Source organism: Callorhinus ursinus, unplaced genomic scaffold (assembly GCF_003265705.2).
Source record: "Callorhinus ursinus isolate GAN/ISIS: 27379988/994484 unplaced genomic scaffold, GSC_fseal_2.0 scaffold4, whole genome shotgun sequence".
Classification (NCBI taxonomy): domain Eukaryota; kingdom Metazoa; phylum Chordata; class Mammalia; order Carnivora; family Otariidae; genus Callorhinus; species Callorhinus ursinus.
The window spans coordinates 11,786,771-11,806,280 of NW_027397066.1; the positions used below are offsets into that span (position 1 = coordinate 11,786,771).

The 19,510-nt window shown below is 42.0% G+C and overlaps 1 long non-coding RNA gene across 1 annotated transcript in view; it reads right to left on the reverse strand.

Annotated features, from left to right (window-relative positions):
• The window catches only part of LOC141372572 (uncharacterized), a 120,382-nt gene that overhangs the window by 65,732 nt on the left and 35,140 nt on the right, over positions 1–19,510 (reverse strand). The gene's annotated exons all lie outside the window — the stretch shown is intronic.

The following is a 19,510-nucleotide window of genomic DNA, read 5'->3' on the forward strand; positions in this document are numbered from 1 at the left end:
CATAGGACTGGAGGCATCTTTGAGGGTAGGAACAGTGTTTTAATGACACTGGAGAAATGGGTCTGGTAGAATGTTAATTGAAAAAAGCAGGATTAAAATTGTACTTACGGTATAATCCACACCATGTTTACAGAATGCATATGAAGGACTGGAAATAAATAAAGCAAAATCTTTTTTTTAAAGATTTTATTTATTTATTTGTTAGAAAGAAAGAGTACAAGCAGCGGGAGCGGCAGGCAGAGGGAGAGGGAGAAGCAGGCTCCCCGCTGAGCAGGGAGCCCGACATGGGGCTCGATCTCAGGACCCTGGGATCATGACCTGAGTGGAAGGCAGACGCTTAAATGACTGATACACTTGGGCGTCCCAATAAAGCAAAATTTTAATAAGTCTCCTCTGAGTGATAAGAATTACAGGTGATTCCCTCCCACTTTTGCATTTTTTCTATCTTTCCAATGTTTTAAATGAACATGTTTTACTTTTAATGTCAGAAATACAGAAATGAGCATATTACAATCTGATGATAATTGTATTTTATACATACATTTAAAAGGTGCTAAAAGAGGGCACTTGAGTGGCTCAGTGGGTTAAGCCTCCGACTCTTGGTTTCCACTGAGGTCACAATCTCAGAGTCATGAGACTGAGGATCGGGCTGCATGCTGGGCGTGGAGCCTGCTTAAGATTCTCTCTCTCCCTCTCCCTCTGCCTCTCCCCCCTCTAAAAAATAAGGGGGCTAAAAGGAAATATATCAAAATGTTGATAATGGCTATCTTGGTGGGGGTGGAACTATAGTTGATTTGGGGGAAAGAGGAGTTAAAATTTTAACAAAAGGGGTGCCCGGGTGGCTCAATCAGTTAAGCAGCTGGCTCTTGATTTCAGCTCAGGTCATAATCTCAGGACCCTGGGATCAAACTCCACTTTGGGCTCCCTGCTTAGTGGGGAGTCTGCTGGAGATTCTCTCTCTCCCTCTCCCTCTGCCCTTGCCCCTGGACATGCGCTCGCTCTCTCTCAAATAATAAATTATAAAAATAAATAGTAAAATTTTAAGCAAAAAATTTCCCCTAACTTTGTATTTAAAAAACAAAATTAGGGGCACCTGGGTGGCTCAGTTAGTTAAGCGTCTGCCTTTGGCTCGTCATGATCCCAGGGTCCTGGGATCGAGCCCCACATCGGGCTCCCTGATCAGCAGAGAGCCTGCTTCTCCCTCTCCCTCTGCTGCTCCCCCTGCTTGTGCTCTCTGTCAAATAAATAATCTTTAAAAAAAAAAAAGATTAGGTTTTGTTTTAAAGATTTCAGTTTAATTAACATTAATCACCATTAGATCCATAATGCCAGAGCTAAATCCAGTGTCTGAGACCCATCCCACCTCATAGGGTACGAGGATGCTTGCTGTAACTGTGTCTGGAGAACCTGGCCTACATCTCCTCCTCATGGTCCTATCCTTCTGACATGGGGCTTCTCCACTTGTCCCTAGGAAGCTATTCCAGTGAGTTCTAGCTGGGTTCTATTCCTTAGACCATCAAGCCCCTGTGGCACTTCCTGCATGACACACATATAGGACCTGCTTCACCTGGGCAAGGCCTCCCAAGCCAGCCAGGGTTCCAGGGTTGCTGCTAGCTCCTAAAAGTCTTAGAAAAAACACTGGGGGGGGGGGGGGATGTTGGGGGATATCTACCACATTGGGCATTTTCCTGTTCAGTGGCCCTTTGTGTCCACAGTGAGTCTCTGTATCCCTTTCCAGAACTTTGAGTTTGCATTTTTGGAACACATGCTTCCCATTCTTGACCAAAGGATAGGGCGTCAGATTGGAATACAGACGCGACTTACTGTTCCCTTTTTCAAGGTGTGGCCCTGTCTCCCATAGAGGTGGCTCACTGTCTCACATATGAGAAAAAGAATTGTTTAGACTTGTACAAAGGCATAGGATAACAGAAGACCTGAGAAGAGGAAGAAGCATAAAAGAAAAAAGGGATAGATTAGACAGAAATAAAAATATGAGGAAAAACAGAGTGGGGGAAGAAATAAAAGAAATAAAAATACATAGGTAGAAAGAGAAGAAAGCAGTAATTAAAATGTATTAAGTTCTTTTTATATACTAGGCACTATAAATTCTTCACATGAATTATCATGTGTAATCCTTACAACTCTATGTGGAAGGTTTTATTTTTTTTCTCGCTTGACAGAAAAGGGAAATCATGTTTAGACAGTTATTGACTTGTCCAAGGTCGTAGAGCCAGTTAGTGGAAAATCAGGGATATAAATCTATGTCTTACTCATCCCAGAACACGCACTTAACCTTACACCAAAAGACAATTTTGTCATTAGTTTATGTCAACCCACTAAATGACTAATATGTGCTCCTAATCTCTGACCTGGAGCCAAAGGCAACTGTGAAGAATATGGGCTACACCATAAACTACGTATGTCCAAATACAGAATAGTCTCAGTCTTTAGGTTACCTTTTGTAGTTAGTAGTTCAGATAATGCTAAGACCAGATTTTGCTTCATTACAAATATGGACATATAATGTGTATAATGGTTCATAATGTTTCTTTGCAAAAATTCCAAACAGGGGCGCGCCAGGGTGGCTCAGTTGGTTAAGCGACTGCCTTCGGCTCAGGTCATGATCCTGGAGTCCCGGGATCCAGTCCCGCATCGGGCTCCCTGCTCAGCGGGGAGTCTGCTTCTCCCTCTGGCCCTCTTTCCTCTTGTGCTGTCTCTCATTCTCTCTCTCTCAAATAATAAAAAAATTAAAAATCTTTAAAAAAAAAATTCCAAACAGATAAGAGCCTTTCATTTCTTAAACATACCTGTGTGTCACTTATCTTGTTCTCAGTAAATATTGCCAAGTCAGTACCAATTCCTTGATTTTGAATCAAAGGCCCTATTATGGGCTAACTTGCATGGAACAGGATGGTGCAGTGTATATGGCCTGAGGGAAAGGTGGCTACTCTTAAAGACAACTTGACTCAGCTGTTTGTGCCATGTAGCGAGGAAAAGCATCACAAGTTTCTGGAACAGAAAGGACCGATAAGCTTCCTGTAAATTGTTGGATTTACATTTATTGTACTGATGAATTCTGGCAGGCAATTGCTTAATCCCTGTGGTGGCGGGGCGGGTACTTAGGGAAGTACTGGTTCTGTTTCCTTCCTCCTTACCACTGACATTTTTAAAAACCTTCATAAACCCAAAACACAGTATCTGGAGTTACATAAGGCAACTCCTGGTAAATTTTTAAATGCTGACAGCTATGCAGGCAGAAAGAAACATGAGTGTCATATACACCTCTGCTTCCCATTAACTAATAGCTTTTTGTTTTTTAATAGCCTGGTTAATACATAAAACATAGACCAAAGCTCTAATTCTACCTCTGCCACTACCTACGTACCCATGGGACCTTGGACAAATCACTTGCCCTTTCTGGGACACCTTTGAGAGTGATAAGAGGTGATAAGTAATTAATACTTATAATCTACAACACATGCAAAAAGGACTCTCCCAGACAACTGCTTACCTATTATGGGAAATCAGTTACCAACCACCCAGATAAGTCTATCAAGAGTCAGTTGACCTTTACCCAATCTTTGCGTAACTAGTTTAACTGTAATTAGTTTAAGTGCGATTCATTTTACTGTGATTAGTTCCATTCACAATTACAGATTTACATGCTTTTAATCTTGTCAGCCCCTAAGCGAGCCAATTCATGAGAAATGATATCCCTCCTTTTGCATACAGCATAGTACTTCTATGATCTTCCTCTCTGAACACAAGGGTGTATTACACATTGATGATAGCCACCAATTATTGAAAGACTCAATACCAGGCACATTATCTCATGACATTGTGAAGTAGGTTCTGCCAAACCAGTTTTACTGGAACCAAAGCTCAGTGAGGCAGAAGTAGGACTCTAGAATCCAGGTCTGATGTTTTCACCACACCACAATGCTCTTCCTCTTACACAGCTATCATACTTCATTTTCTGTGAAGTGCAAGTCCCTCCATGCAGCTTTGCTGGGAGTTTCATCCGTGAAAAGGGGTGGAAGGAGGGGGAAACAATATATTGACAACACAGGAGGCAGAAGCACATGGCTTCAAAGTTCTTACTAAGTGGTTGTGATCAGCTAAATTAATAATAGAAGACCTGAAATAATAACTAGGAGGTAATAAGCTATGGTACTGGCAATAAAAGTGCCCTAAGACTTCACCCAGGGACACCTGGGTAGCTCAGCTGGTTGTGTCTGTCTTCGACTCCAGTCACAATCCCAGGGTCCTGGGATCAAGTCACACGTTGGGCTCCTTCCTCAGCGGGGAGCCTGCTTCTCCCTCTGCCTGCAGCTCCCTCTGCTTGTGCTCTCTCTCTTTCTCTCTTTGACAAATAAATAAAATCTTTTAAAAAAATTTCAAAAAAAGGGCGCCTGGGTGACTCAGTTGGTTAAGCGACTGCCTTCGGCTCAGGTCATGATCCTGGAGTCCCGGGATCGAGTCCCGCATCGGGCTCCCTGCTCAGCAGGGAGTCTGCTTCTCCCTCTGACCCTCCCCCCATCTCATGTGCTTTCTCTCTCATTCTCTCTGTCTCTCAAATAAATAAATAAAATCTTAAAAAAAAAAAAATTTTTTCAAAAAAAGACTTCACCCAGGGAGCTCAGATGCCAAGAGCACCTGAATCAACCCCATCCTTGTAGCATTCCTCAAAACATGGTCTTTGGAGAACCTTCATTAGAACTATGTCAGGCTCTGGATGCCTGGGTGGCTCAGTTGGTTGAGCAACTGCCTTCGGCTCAGGTCAGGATCCTGGAATCCCAAGATCGAGTCCCACATCAGGCTCCCAGCTCAGCAGGGAGTCTGCTTCTCCCTCTGACCCTCTTCCCTCTTGTGCTTTCTATCTCTCATTCTCTCTCTCTCTCAAATAAATAAATAAAATCTTAAAAAAAAAAAGAACTATATCAGGTCCTTTTAAAGATTTGATTTCTTTTTTTTTTTAAGATTTTATTCATTTATTTGACACACAGAGATACAGCTAGAGAGGGAACACAAGCAGGGGGAGCAGGAGGAGAAGCAGGCTTCCCGGCCGAGCAGGGAGCCCGACATGGGGCTCGATCCCAGGACCCTGGGATCACGACCCCAGCTGAAGGCAGATGCCCAACGACTGAGCCACCCAGGTGCCCCAAAGATTTGATTGCTAAGACTCACCCTTGGACATTCGATTCAGCACATATGGGGCAAAGTCTCAGGCTCTGTATATGATTCTTATTTAACTAAATTTTGAAAATACTATTCCAGTTACTATGCTTCCATAATTAAAACTGTTTTTCGAACTGATGAGGTGGCTGTAGAATTCATGGAACTCATGGTATCTCTTGCAAAACATGACATGATACATTAAATGTAATATAACTAAATTTGGAAGATAATAGTACAGACTTTGGGAATAAATAGACCTGACCTCTCCTCTCTTGCTTAGTAGTTATGTAACTCTGGGCAAGTTTCTAAACATCTATGAGCCTTAGTTTCCACTGCTTTAAAATATCAATTATAACATTTTGATGGGGTATTGTGAAGACTGAAGACAATATATGTGTAATGCCTGACACATAATAGCCATAGAATAAATTATAGGTATTCTTATTATTAAGCATCCAACACTGTATAAAATAGGATGCCATTTCTTAATAGACTCTAGTATTAAGAGATACTTGGGGGGGCACCTGGGTAGCTTGTCAGTTGAGTGCCCAACTCCTGACTTCAGCTCAGGTCATGATCTCAGGATCGTGAGATCGAGTCCCAGGATGGGCTACACACTCAGCGCAGTCTGCTTGGGATTCCTCTCCCCTCCTCCCTCTGCTGCTACCCCCTCACTTCAAAAAAATAAATAAGTAAAATCTTTTTTTTTTAAAGACTTTATTTATTGGACAGAGAGAGAGACAGTACAAGCAGGGGGAATGGCAGAGGGAGAGGGAGAAGCAGACTCCCCCTGAGCAGGGAGCCCGATGTGGGACTCAATCCCAGGACCCTGGGATCATGAGCCGAAGGGGCAGATGCTCAACAAACTGAGCCACCCAGGCACCCCATAAATAAACAAAATCTTTAAAAAAAAAGAGAGAGAGAGAGATTAGGGGCCAAAGGTTTCGAAATGGTTCAAGCCATTGTAATGGTTCAGCATACCAGCTTTGGAATCAGAGTGTCTGGGTTCAAATCTCAGCTGGTCTACTTTCTCACCACCAGCACAGTAAATCAGAACTTCTTTTGCCTTCTGGAAATGTGGCCTTTGTTAATATTGTTAAGCTACAAACCTGTTCATTATTCTGTTAAATAAACTAAAATGGAAATAATACCGGGGGTGGAGGGATGGGTTAGCCTGGTGATGGGTATTAAAGAGGGCACGTTCTGCGTGGAGCACTGGGTGTTATGCACAAACAATGAATCATGGAACACTACATCAAAAACTAATGATGTAATGTATGCTGATTAACATAACAATAAAAAAAATTTTTTTTAAATGGAAATAGTACTATCTGACGGGGACTTGTGAGAATTGAGATTATACAGGTATAGAGCATATGACAGTATCTGGCATATGATCAAAGCACTTTTTTTTTAAAGATTTATTTATTATTTATTTTGAGAGAGTGAGAATGAGAGAGAGAGTACATGAGAGGGAAGAGGGTCAGAGGGAGAAGCAGGCTCCCTGCTGAGCAGGGAGCCCGATGCGGGACTCGATCCCAGGACTCCAGGATCCTGACCTGAGCTGAAGGCAGTCGCTTAACCAACTGAGCCACCCGGGCACCCTGATCAAAGCACTTTTAAAAGAAAAAACCTGCTCATTTCTATTACTATTCAACAAACAGTATGTGACTACCATGGGTCAGGAACGCTAGATTCAGTATGTCCAGGAATGAACTCACCATTTTCTCTGTCCTCTGAGTTTGCCAATCCTCTGTATTTTCATTTCAGTGACTTTTATTGCTGCTCATCTAGTTACCTACCCTAGCTAGAATAATGATTGCAAACAAACTTAAGTACCAGGCACTCTTCTAAGGAAGAGTGTATTTTTTGTATTAAAATTTTTTTGGTATTAAATTATATCTATTCACACCGAATGACTGTATGAAGTGTAGGTACTATTACCATCCCCAATTTACAGATGAAAGAACTGAGGTGCACAGGATGCATAATCTGCCCAAGGCAATCCTGGAACATCAGAGTCAAGATTCAAATCTAGGCAGTATAGCCCCAGACTCTGTATCTTTTATTTATTTTTTTTAAAGATTTTATTTATTTATTTGACAGAGAGATAGCAAGGGCAGGAACACAAGCAGGGGGAGAGGGAGAAGCAGGCTTCCCCCAACGTGGGACTCGATCCCAGGACCCTGGGATCATGACCTGAGCCACAGGCAGACGCCCAACAACTGAGCCACCCAGGCGCCCATAGACTCTGTATCTTTTAGTGCACATAATACTGCCTCTAGGGGTGCCTCACGGGCTCAGTGGCTGGAGCATGTGACTCTTCATCTTGCGGTTGGTTCAAGCCTCACAATGGGTGTAGAAATTACTCATAAAACTTTTTTTAAAAAAGAAATACTGCCCCTAAAGATTTTTGAGTTACTTTAAAAGCTCTCACTCTCCATCACTTCAATATCTAATAAGATACATAGTCCTCTTAAACATCTCTGATCCATCCCCTCTTCTCTATTCACACTAATACACACCTAATTTAGGCCCAATTGACCTTCTGATTGAACAACCAGTCTCCTTGATTTTAGCTTCTTCTCATTCAATCCTTCCACCAAACCAACCAGTCAGAAGTGTTTCTAAAACATAGATATGCTAAATGACTCTCCCTTAGTTAAAAAGTGTAATGGCACCCCAATTTCTACAGAATAGGACCCAAATACTCCTTTGTGCTGTTCAATAAGGCATCCAGTGCAGTATCTCATTTAAATGGTGAATACATTGCATTTTATTTTCATTGATATGAATGTGTCTGTTTCCTCACTAAAGTGGGCCCTCTATCAAAGTAGGGGCATTTTTTTTTTAAAGATTTTATTTATTTATTTATTTGAGAGAGAGAGAGAGAGAGAGAGAGAAAGAGCATGAGAGGGGAGAGGGTCAGAGGGAGAAGCAGGCTCCCCGCTGAGCTAGGAGCCCGATGTGGGACTCGATCCCAGGACTCCAGGACCATGACCTGAGCCTAAGGTAGTCGCTTAACCAACTGAGCCACCCAGGCGCCCGGGGCACTTTTTTTTTTTTTTAAGATTTTATTTATTATTTGCTAGAGAGAGAGGGCATAGGCGAGAGAGAGAGTATACAAGCAGGGGGAGCTGCAGGCAGAGGGAGAAGCAGGCTTCCTGCTGAGCAAGGAGTCCGAGGCGGCACTTGATCCCAGGACCCTGGGATCATGACCTGAGCTGAAGGCAGCTGCTTAACCGACTGAGCCACCCAGGCGTCCCAAAGTAGGGACACTTTTGTTCATCCTTATATAACTATATTTTCCCAGGCCCCAACAGCCCACAGGTACAGATGAGGTCATGATATCATTAATCTTAATGATTCATTGTTCCTCTGTCAAGTGCAGGACCTGTAGCTTCAGCAAAATCCATGATACTGCAACATACTCCTGACTCCCCAGGAATGTCTCCCACATGCTCAGTAGCAGACTCTCTCCCACTGTAGCTACACTGCTACCCTACATGATAAGTGAGCCACTGTGGTTCTCCCATTCTTTCTCTGAGCCCTGTATTCCAATGGTCATCATAAGCTTAGGTGCTTTCTTTCTTGTGAAATACAAGTAGGGAAAGTAGGGTTGCCTCTAGTTCCCTGGGGACCAGACACACTCTCAGGGGTCTGAGCCAGGACAAATTTGAGGTACATCATATTCAGAATTCCTCCTTCACTCCAACAATGGTTTTAGTACTTGTCCAACTCATTTCTTTTTCCCTTAGGATGATCTGCCTTGCTTAAGTTACCCAGCAAATTTGGTGAAACTTTTTACGGGGCCATCCTACCAGTCTGCCTGGGGTATTTAATATTATCTGAGTCTCAGAATGCCCACAGGAAATGCTCAAGGTATATGCTCTAAGCTACATCTGTCTTCCCCTTTCCTACCCCTCACCAACTCCTCTGAATAGCACAGAGATTTGTTCATACGAAAATCATATTTTTAAATGTAATAAAACTGATTTTTATGCCACTTGAGAAGAGCTCAAGTTTATCTGAAGAAAGGAACAGAAATTTACGATGAGACTCTCTGGCCCTCGATCCAAAATTACACAGAAATGCTGGCCTTTTAGGAAAAAAAAACACGGCTCTTACCTGAGATGCATTTGAGTGTTGCCAGGACTCTGACTACAGTATATGTGCATCTATGTTCTCCAAAGGACCCCTCCAAAGGAATCTGGGTCACAAGTGAAATGTTCATGACCGCATGCCAAACCCTTGGGCTGAAGCAAGAGGAAGCTGATTCACTCTTCTTGTGGCCTACAGCAGAAAGAATTGCCTCAAGCTCCTGTTGACACACTCTTTTTAAACTATTTATGTGGTGGTGACGACCTCCTCTTGAGAACATGACCCTTGAGAAGGACCTCCTCCACCAGTCCCCAGGAGAGAAGAGGAAGAACAAGAAGAAGCACCTAGTGCAGAGCCCCACCTAATATTTCATGGAAGGAAGTGCCCAGGATGCTGCAAAATCACCACCATCCATAAGCACACATGAACAGTTCTGTGTGTCCGTTGCTCCACTGTCCTTTAAGCCTACAAGAGGAAAGCAAGGCTCACAGAAGGATGCAGCACTAAAAGCCCCTGAATCAAGATGAGAAACTATCCCAATAAACACATTTTGGATAAAACAAACAAACAAAAACCATTTCGTTATCTCGTTCATGTAATTCAAATCTTTTAGACATGACTTTTCACATTTTAAATATAGGAGGTATTTGTTGTTTGCTGTAATTTTGATGAAACTGCAGCCTGTTAGGCAATGTGGTATTAATGGAGAAAACCCACCCAAATTGCTAACTAGATCGGGGTTTTAAACACTGGCACTGTTTTCAGTCCACTGGTATTAAATAAGACTCACTTAAAAAGAAATTACTAGTTGTAGAATGCTTCTCAGTGTAAAGGGAAATTATAAATTATATTAGTACTATTATGAATTCAAACTATTAATCAAGAAATTTCATCCCGGGGCACCTGGGTGGCTCAGTCGTTAAGCGTCTGCCTTCGGCTCAGGTCATGATCCCAGGGTCCTGTGATCGTGCCCCGCTTCAGGCTCCCTGCTCAGTGGGAAGCCTGCTTCTCCCTCTCCCACTCCTCCTGCTTGTGTTCCCTCTCTCACTGTGTCTCTGTCAAATAAACAAGATCTTTAAAAAAAAAAAATTCATACTATGTTTAATGAATTGAATCATGGTAAGTGTAAAGGACACTTGAATACATGTCGCAGTACTTAGGTTCTTTGGCTCTTTCACTAAACAACCACATGGTCATGGGCAAGGTCTTTAACCTTTATGGCAATCCATGATAAAACATCATCAAAGTGCCTAGCAGGCGCCTGGGTGGCTCAGTCGGTTAAGCATCTGACTCTTGATTTCTGCTCAGGTCATGATCTCAGGGTCATGAGATTGAGCCCTGCAGCCAGCTCTGCACTCCATGGGAAGTCTGCTAGAGATTCTCTCGCCCTCTGCCCCTCCCCCCAACTTGAGCTCTCTAAATAAATAGATCTTTATTTAAAAAATAAGTGCCTAACATAAATAACACTTGGCATTTTCTACAGGAATTCAGTATTTGTTAAAATGAAAGTTTTATTTAACACGTTAAAGAACTTGCATCTTTTTAAAAGATTTTATTTGTCAGAGAGAGAGAGAGAACACAATCAGGGAGAGCAGGAGGCACAGGGAGAAGCAGACTCCCTGCTGAGCAGGGAGCCCGATGCATGACCTGAGCCAAAGGCAGACGCATAACTGAATGAGCCACCCAGGTGTCCCAAACAACTTGCAGTCTTTATGAGTTTCATACTAAGTAGTATTCTCCTATTTGACATGTAGATCTGGAAAGACTCATCATTGCATTCAAATGAGACTAAGCAAAGTCTTATATTGTCTCTAAATGCAAATTTAAATGGCATAGTATAGTGCTTTCTCAAACAACGGGTCACAAGCTAATTGCGAATTGAAACTAGCAAATCATTTTGTAGAAAATGCCAGAGCAACTTGCTTAAAGTCTGAGCAAGGACTATGTCTATTGCCACAAATACCAGGATCAACCTTGGCAATTGTTATGAGAAACAAGTAATGGAAAGGAGGTAATAAATAAAATATGAATTGCTAGGATAGTTTGATTGCTGCCTTCTCATTTGCTTTCCTGGTATAAGATGGTCAATTTAACTATCACTTTATTGGGAAGGCTAATAATTGTACAATTAAATGTTTGGTTAATATAATCCAATTACTTGTGGCTTAATGCGTGAAGGCATTTCATCTGCTGCTGACAGAAAGTATCAAGATCTTCAGCTACAGGGGCGCCTGGGTGGCTCAGTTGGTTAAGCGACTGCCTTCGGCTCAGGTCATGATCCTGGAGTCCCGGGATCGAGTCCCGCATCGGGCTCCCTGCTCAGCAGGGAGTCTGCTTCTCCCTCTGACCCTGTTCCCTCTCATGCTCTCTCTCTCTCATTCTCTCTCTCTCTCAAATAAATAAATAAAATCTTTAAAAAAAAAAAAAAAAAGATCTTCAGCTACAGATGTTCAGTCCATGTGTAGTGTGACATTTTCAAAATTGTAACTTGTAACATTTTAATCAAACTAATACAAATTGCACATAAACCATATTTAAAAAATAATAAGGGGCGTCTGGGTGGCTCAGTCATTAAGTGTCTGGTCATGATCCCAGGGTCCTGGGATCCAGCCCCGCATCCATCGGGCTCCCTGCTCGGCGGGAAGCCTTCTTCTCCCTCTCCCACTCCCCCTGCTTGTGTTCCCTCTCTCCCTGTGTCTCTCTCTCTGTCAAATAAATAAATAAAAAATCTTAAAAAAAATAATAATCCATACTTAAAAAAGTCTGAAGTGAAGGAACACCTGGCTGGCTCAGTTGGTAGAGCATGCCACTCTTGATCTCAAGGTCTTGAGTTTGAGCCCCATGTAGGATGCAGAGATTACTTTTATAAAAAAATTTTTTGGGGGCGCCTGGGTGGCTCAGTTGGTTAAGCGACTGCCTTCGGCTCAGGTCATGATCCCGGAGTCCTGGGATCGAGTCCCGCATCGGGCTCCCGGCTCGGTGGGGAGCCTGCTTCTCCCTCTGACCCTCTCCCCTCTCATGCTGTTTCTCTCTCTCTCTCTCAAATAAATAAATAAAATCTTAAAAAAAAAAAATTTTTTTTGGAGGGCACCTGGGAGGCTCAGTCGGTTAAGCAGCTGCCTTTGGCTCAGGTCATGATGATCCCAGGGTCCTGGGATAGAGCCCTGTATCGCGCTCCTTGCTCGACAGGGAGCCTGCTTCTCCCCCTCCCCCACGTGTGCTCTCTCTCTCAAGTAAGTAAGTAAGTAAATAAATAAATAAATATTTTTTTAAAGTATGAAGTGAAAACAGTGTTCAATCTCAACCGCTGGATCTGGAATGTAAAATAATGACAATATGGAGAAAAATGTTTATTTTAAACCGCAAATGCAAAATGCATTCAAGTCCCCAGTCTAATTTCTTAGTCCACCACTGTTACTGATAAAACCTTATTATCATCTTTAAAGCAGATTGCAAAACAAAAGGAAAAACAACACACATATTTTCTTTCAGCATGTTTGGATATGGTGTGTATACTTTTAAGTCTCAGCTAATTAATTAAAACCTATGCAGAATGACAGCACAGTAGTTTTTTTTTTTTACTATTACAGAACATGTATTTTACTTTTTTTTTTTAAGATTTTATTTATTTATTTGACAGAAAGAGACACACAGAGAGAGGGAACACAAGCAGGGGGAGTGGGAAAGGGAGAAGCAGGCCTCCTGCAGAGCAGGGAGCCCGATGCGGGGCTCAATCCCAGGACCCTGAGATCATGACCTGAGCCGAAGGCAGATGCTTAACAACTGAGCCATCCAGGCGCCCCATATTACAGAACATTTAGAAGCAGTACTTATTACTGTAGAGATTTCAAAATCCAGTTTGATGAGAACTGCATAACACTTTATTGGATATATGTTGCAAGATCAGTTAGTACAGGATTTCTGTCATCTAAATATAGCATCACAAGGAAACTGAATTAGATTTATTTACAGTAGATAACATATTGTTGGGTAAATTAAAAAAAATATTTTGATGGAAAATCTCAAATATAAGAATAGAAAAAAAATAGAAAACAAGAGTATAATGAACACCATCGTGTACCTAATACCCAGCTTCAAAAATCATCAATATTGGGGCCTCTAAAAAAGGTACAATCCAGGGCACCTGGGTGGCTCAGTCAGTTGAGCTGCCTTCGGCTTAGGTCATAATCTCAGGGTCCTGGGATCAAGCCCATGGGTAGGGCTCCCTGCTCAACTAAAAATCTGCTTCTCCCTCTTACTCTCCGTCTGCCCCTCACTCCCATTTGTGAGGGTGCTCTCTCTCCTGCAAATAAATAAAATCTTTTTTAAAAACATACTATCCATTCTTAGCTTAAGGGCAGTTAAGTAACAGGTTGCAGACCACAGTTTTTCCGTCTCTAGTGTATTTCCATCTGCCTGAAAAGACTTGACTTCCTTTAACATTTCTCGTGTAATAGATCTGCTAGTGATGAATTCTTTCACCTTTAGTCTGAAAGAGCATTTTGCCTTTGTTTTTATTTTTGTTTCAAGATTTTATTTGAGAGAGAGCACACAAGCAGGGGGCAGGGGCAGAGGGAGAGGGACAAGCAGACTCCCCGCTGGGCAGGAAACCCACCTGGGGCTCGATCCCAGGAAACCGAGATCATGACCTGAGCTGAAGGCAGACACTTAACCTACTGAGCCACACCCAGGAACCCCTTGCCTTTGTTTTTTAAACTGTATTTTCTCTGGACATAGAACTTTAGGTTGACAGGTTCTTTCTAGTACATTATGAATGCCGACTTCTACAATTTGTTTCCTAAAAGAAATCTGAGGTCATTCTATTTTAACCTTGTTTCCAAATTACTTGGATAGTGCCTTTACCCTCTAGTCTCTTTTTCTTTCATTGGTATGAAACAATTATGTGCCTTGGTGTACTTTTTCATGCTTCTTGTACTTGGGACTCATTGATCTTCTTGGATCTGTGGGTTTAGAGTTTTCATCATATTTAGACTTCTTAGATCTCTTTTCTTCAAAAGTTTCTTCATATTCTTCTCCACTCCTTAGTGTGTTATAGTATTATTAGATGCTTTTTAAAGTTTTCTGGGATTTTGGAGTTTCCATTGATAGGTCTTCAAACTCATGAATCTTTTCTGCTGCAATGTCAAGTCTGCCATTATTCCCACCTGGTGTTTTATATTTCACACATTAATCTCTAGAAGTTTGTCTTTCCATCTTCCATATCTCTAACTTTTTTTTTTTAAAGATTTTATTTATTTATTCATGAGAGACAGAGGGAGAGAGAGAGAGAGAGAGAGAGAGAGAGAAGCAGAGGGAGAAGCAGGCTCCCAAGGAGCAGGGAGCCCGATGCGGGACTCGATCCCAGGACCCTGGGATCATGACCTGAGCCGAAGGCAGACGCTTAACCATCTGAGCCACCCAGGCGCCCCATATCTCTAACTTTTTAACAATTGGAATAGTTACAATATAATGTCTGCAAATTCTAACATCTATGTCAGTTTCAATTGCTCTGTCTCATTATGGGTCCTATTTTCCTACCTATTTACATCTTTGATAGTTTGTTTTAAGATTTTATTATTTGACAGAGAGAGAGACAGCAAGAGAGGGAAGACAAGCAGGGGGAGTGGGAGAGGGAGAAGCAGGCTCCCCGCTGAGCAGGGAGCCTGATGCGGGGCTCAATCCCAGGACCCTGAGATCATGACCTGTGCTGAAGGCAGGCGCTTAACGACTGAGCCACCCAGGTGCCCCTCTTTGATAGTTTTTGATTGGATGCCAGACATTAGGAATTTTATCTTTCTGGGTACTGGGTATTTTTGCATTCCTATAAATCTTTGTTCTGGTACAGTTACTTGGAAACGATTTGATGCTTTCAGGTCTTGGTTTAAAAACAGGGCAAGGGTGCCTGGGTGGCTCAGTTGGTTGGGCGACTGCCTTCGGCTCAGGTCATGATCCTGGGATCCTGGGATCGAGTCCCGCATTGGGCTCCCCCTGCTCTGCGGGGAGTCTGCATCTCCCTCTGCCTCTGCCTGCCACTCCCCCTACTTGTGTGCTCTGTCAAATAAATAAATAAAATCTTTAAAAAAAATAAAAAAATAAACACAGGGCAAGACAGAACAATGCTCAGCCAAGGACAAATTATTCCCCACAACTGAAGTGAAACCCTTCTATGTACTCTACCCAATCCTCTGAGAATGATGAAGTCTTCCAGTCTGTCTTGTGGGGACAGCCATTATTCCCCGCCCTTTTGGAGATGCTCTATTACTTCCAGTGGTCTTTTCCTTGGCCTCAGGTAATTAATGTCCTCAGCTACATGCACTGATTAGTACTCACCTGAAAACTCAACGAGTTTTTAGAGTTCTTTCAGATGCAGTTCTCTTCTCTCTAGTCCTCTGTGCCTTAAAACTCTAGCCACATCTGGGGCGCCTGGGTGGCTCAGTTGGTTAAGCGACTGCCTTCGGCTCAGGTCATGATCTCAGGGTCCTGGGATCGAGCCCCGCATCGGGCTCCCTGCTCAGCAGGAAGCCTGCTTCTCCCTCTCCCACTCCCCTTGCTTGTGTTCCCTCTCTCGCTGTTTCTCCCTCTGTCAAATAAATAAACAAAATCTTTAAAAAAAAAACTCTAGCCACATCGGTTTTATCAGACCCTCACCTATCTCGTCAAAGATTCTACCAGGCTCTCCGTTTCCTCTCCTTGAGGGCTCATGTCCTTCATTGCCTAGTATCTTGAAAAACAGTATTTCATATATTTTGTCTATTTTTTATCATTACTGTCCTGCCTCAACCTTTTAACCATTATGTCCCAGAAAAAAAATATTTGATACATTCAAGAAAAATATCTGGATAGTCACTTGCTTTCTAAAACCCTGAATCAAAAATTGAGTTATACTTGAGAATTAAAGAACATAAAACATTAATTCTTCATAAACATTAAACAAGGCTTATGAGACATTAAGTTTATCATTCTTTTGGAGGAGTAAGACCGTACATTACAAATTACATTACAGAATTACTGTAGTACTTATTAGTACTTTTAATACGTAATCCAATTAAAAACACAAGAAAGAAACAGGTGTCAATACTGTATTAGACATGTGAGAATTGCCCTGGTGTATCCCAGACTGGAATGAACTTATAAAGACAGCACACTCATCACATTAAATAAAATGCTCCCCAATTTTTATTTGCATTGTATTTATTTGGGAGTCTTTCTCTGTTGCATTTATATATGAGTTGCTTTATACATTTACAAAGCCCTATCCGCTAACATATTTCTACTGTGCTAGAAATTAATCAAGGGGGGGGGGCACCTGGGTGGCTCAGATGGTTAAGTGTCTGTCTTCAGTTCAGGTCATGATTTCCAAGTCCTGGGATTGAACCCCACATCGGGCTCCTGGCTGGCTCAGTGGGGAGTCTGCTTCTCCCTCTCCCTCTGCCTCTCCCCCTGCTTGTGTGCTCTGTCTCTCTCAAATGAATAAAATCTTTAAAAAATAAATAAATAGGGATGCCTGGGTGGCTAGTTGTTAAGCGTCTACCTTCAGCTCAGGTCATGATCCCAGGGTCCTGGGATCGAGCCCCGCATCAGGCTCCCTGCTCTGCAGGAAGCCTGCTTCTCCCTCTCCCACTCCACCTGCTTGTGTTCCCTCTCTCGCCGTGTCTGTCAAATAAATAAAATCTATAAATAAATAAATGAATAAATAAATAAATAAAATAATCAAGGTAATGGCTTTTAATGACGAATTAATTTGTCATATACCTACAACCGTTGTTTTTGCAAATTCCCCATCAGTCCGCTGGGAGTCACGAAAAAAGAAAACAGTGAGCCTGGCACTGCAGGCCACTTTTACATATCAAACAGATGAAGCAACTCTAAGATAATCCCAGTGAAGGGTAACCAGGCTTATAGAAGATTTTTTCACATCGCTGATTTCAAAGCATCGATTCAGTTATATAAGCTGTAGAAGAATGTAACTTCCCTCTAGCTTTCCTGTATTTTGTTACATAACTCATTTTCTTCAAATTAGTATTAACTTACACGTAATATTTATAGGACAAATAGAAACCAAAATGGCAAACAAAGCATACTAGCACAAAAAGAAATGAGATGAACAAGTACCATAAATAGGAATTATTTAGGACCAAATAACCTACCACTACTGTGGCCTATATTTTATTACAGAGACAACTAGATGGCACTAAAGGCAGATGCATGGTTAAGCATCCGACTCTTGATTTCAGCTCAGGTCATGATCTCAGGGTCATAGGATCTAGCCCCACAACGGGCTCTGTGCTCGGTGAGTTTTTTCCCCCTTTCTCTCCCTCTGCCCCTCCCTGGCTTGTGCTCTCTCTCTCTCTCAAATAAATAAATAAATCTTCAAGGGAAAAAAAAAGATTTTATTGCATTCTTCCTATCCTGGATATACCAGGCTTCAGGCCCAGATCGTATCTAAGGCCCTTCTCTATTACTTTTAAAAGTCAGGTCTTAGTTACCACACTGGCAGTGCAAAGAAACAGAACGACTCAAGGGAGTTGAAAGTTTACAACGTACTATGTCTTACCTTCTCAGTCATAAAAACTAGCTGGATGAGCAGAAATGCTATCCCGACCACCTCTTTTCTGATACACAAACACCTTTAGAGGCAAAATTTTAAAAGGAGGGCGCCTGCATGGCTCAGTCGTTAAGCATCTGCCTTCGGCTCAGGTCATGATCCCAGGGTCCTAGGATCAAGTCCCACATCGGGCTTCCTGCTCAGAGGGAAGCCTGCTTCTCCCTCTCCCACGCCCCCTGCTTGTGTTCCCTCTCTCGTTGTCTCTGTCAAATAAATAAAATCTTTAAAAAGAAAAAAAAATTTTTAAAGGAATGGAAGGTGGAAAAGAACCCTTTTTTTTTTTCTTTTGAAGATTTTATTTATTTGAGGTGGGGCAGAGAGGGCACAAGAGTGCACTAGCAGGGGGAGGGGCAGGAGGAATCTCAAGCTGACTCCCTGCTGAGCATGGAGCCTGATGCAGGTCTTGATCCAGGACCCTGAGTTCATGACCTGAGCCAAAGGCAGACGTTTAACCAACTGAGCTACCCAGGCGCCCCAAGAGCCTTATTTCTACTATTAAATTAGATGTTTGGCCTTTGACAAATACTTAGCTCTCTGGGCCTTTCTATAAATAATGAGGTTAGAGGAGATAAGATGTAGAGGAACCTGGTTTATAGAAATTATATCATTGCTTTGTAATCCATTATTCATATATATTAGGACACGGTTTCAAAAATGTTATCAAAGTCTTTCACCTCTTGATATCAACGTAACAGACCATTTGTTTATAAGCCACTACACAAGTATTTTTAACCCCCTCTACCTCCCCAAAGTCAAAACTTTAATGTAGCCATGATTAAACTTAACTATCAGTTTATAGGAAATACCCATGATAGAATAGCTTGAGTGATAGTATGAGGCTGAAATCAGTCAAATCCAGGATATGAAAAATTCAACTAGACAAATGACCTAATCTCTACAACAAATAAATGTCAAGGAGGCGAGGACAGCCTGTTATGTATTAAAAGATATGGTAAGAAATATTAACCATACAAAATGTATGGACATGGTTTAAATTCCAATTCAAAGAAACAAGGGTGAAGACTTTTTAGAAAATTAGAAAATCCTGAACACTGGATATTAGATGAAATGCTATCATGGCCAAGATTTAAAATTCTAGCTGAGAGTAGGGTGCAGGAAGTGTGTATATGGGGGAGGGGAGTATTCAGTGGGCAAGGAACAGAAACAAAATTGGCCATATATTGATAATAGTTCATTTTACTATTCTCTGCTTTGAAATTTTTCATAATAGTAAAAAAGAAGTATGATTTTCTTATCTATTAACTTTATGTACAGATAACATGATATCACTAGCCTGTTGAAGACATGGAATTCTCTGAGCTAAGTACAAAATCTTAACAAAAAGACAAAGTAGTAAGGACCCAATGTGATTATCCAGCAAGTGATGCATTCTGTATCTATTTAGAAAATAAACCACTGGGGCGCCCGGGAGGCTCAGTTGGTTAAGCATCTGACTTCGGCTCGTGTCATGATTTCAGGGTCCTGGATCTAGCCGAAGTCAGGCTCTCTGCTCAGTGGGGAATCTGCTTCTCCCTCTACCCTTCCCCCTTACTCGTGATCTCCTTCTCTCTCACTCTCTTTCTCTCAAATAAACTCTTAAAAAAAAAATGTAGGAGCACCTGGGTG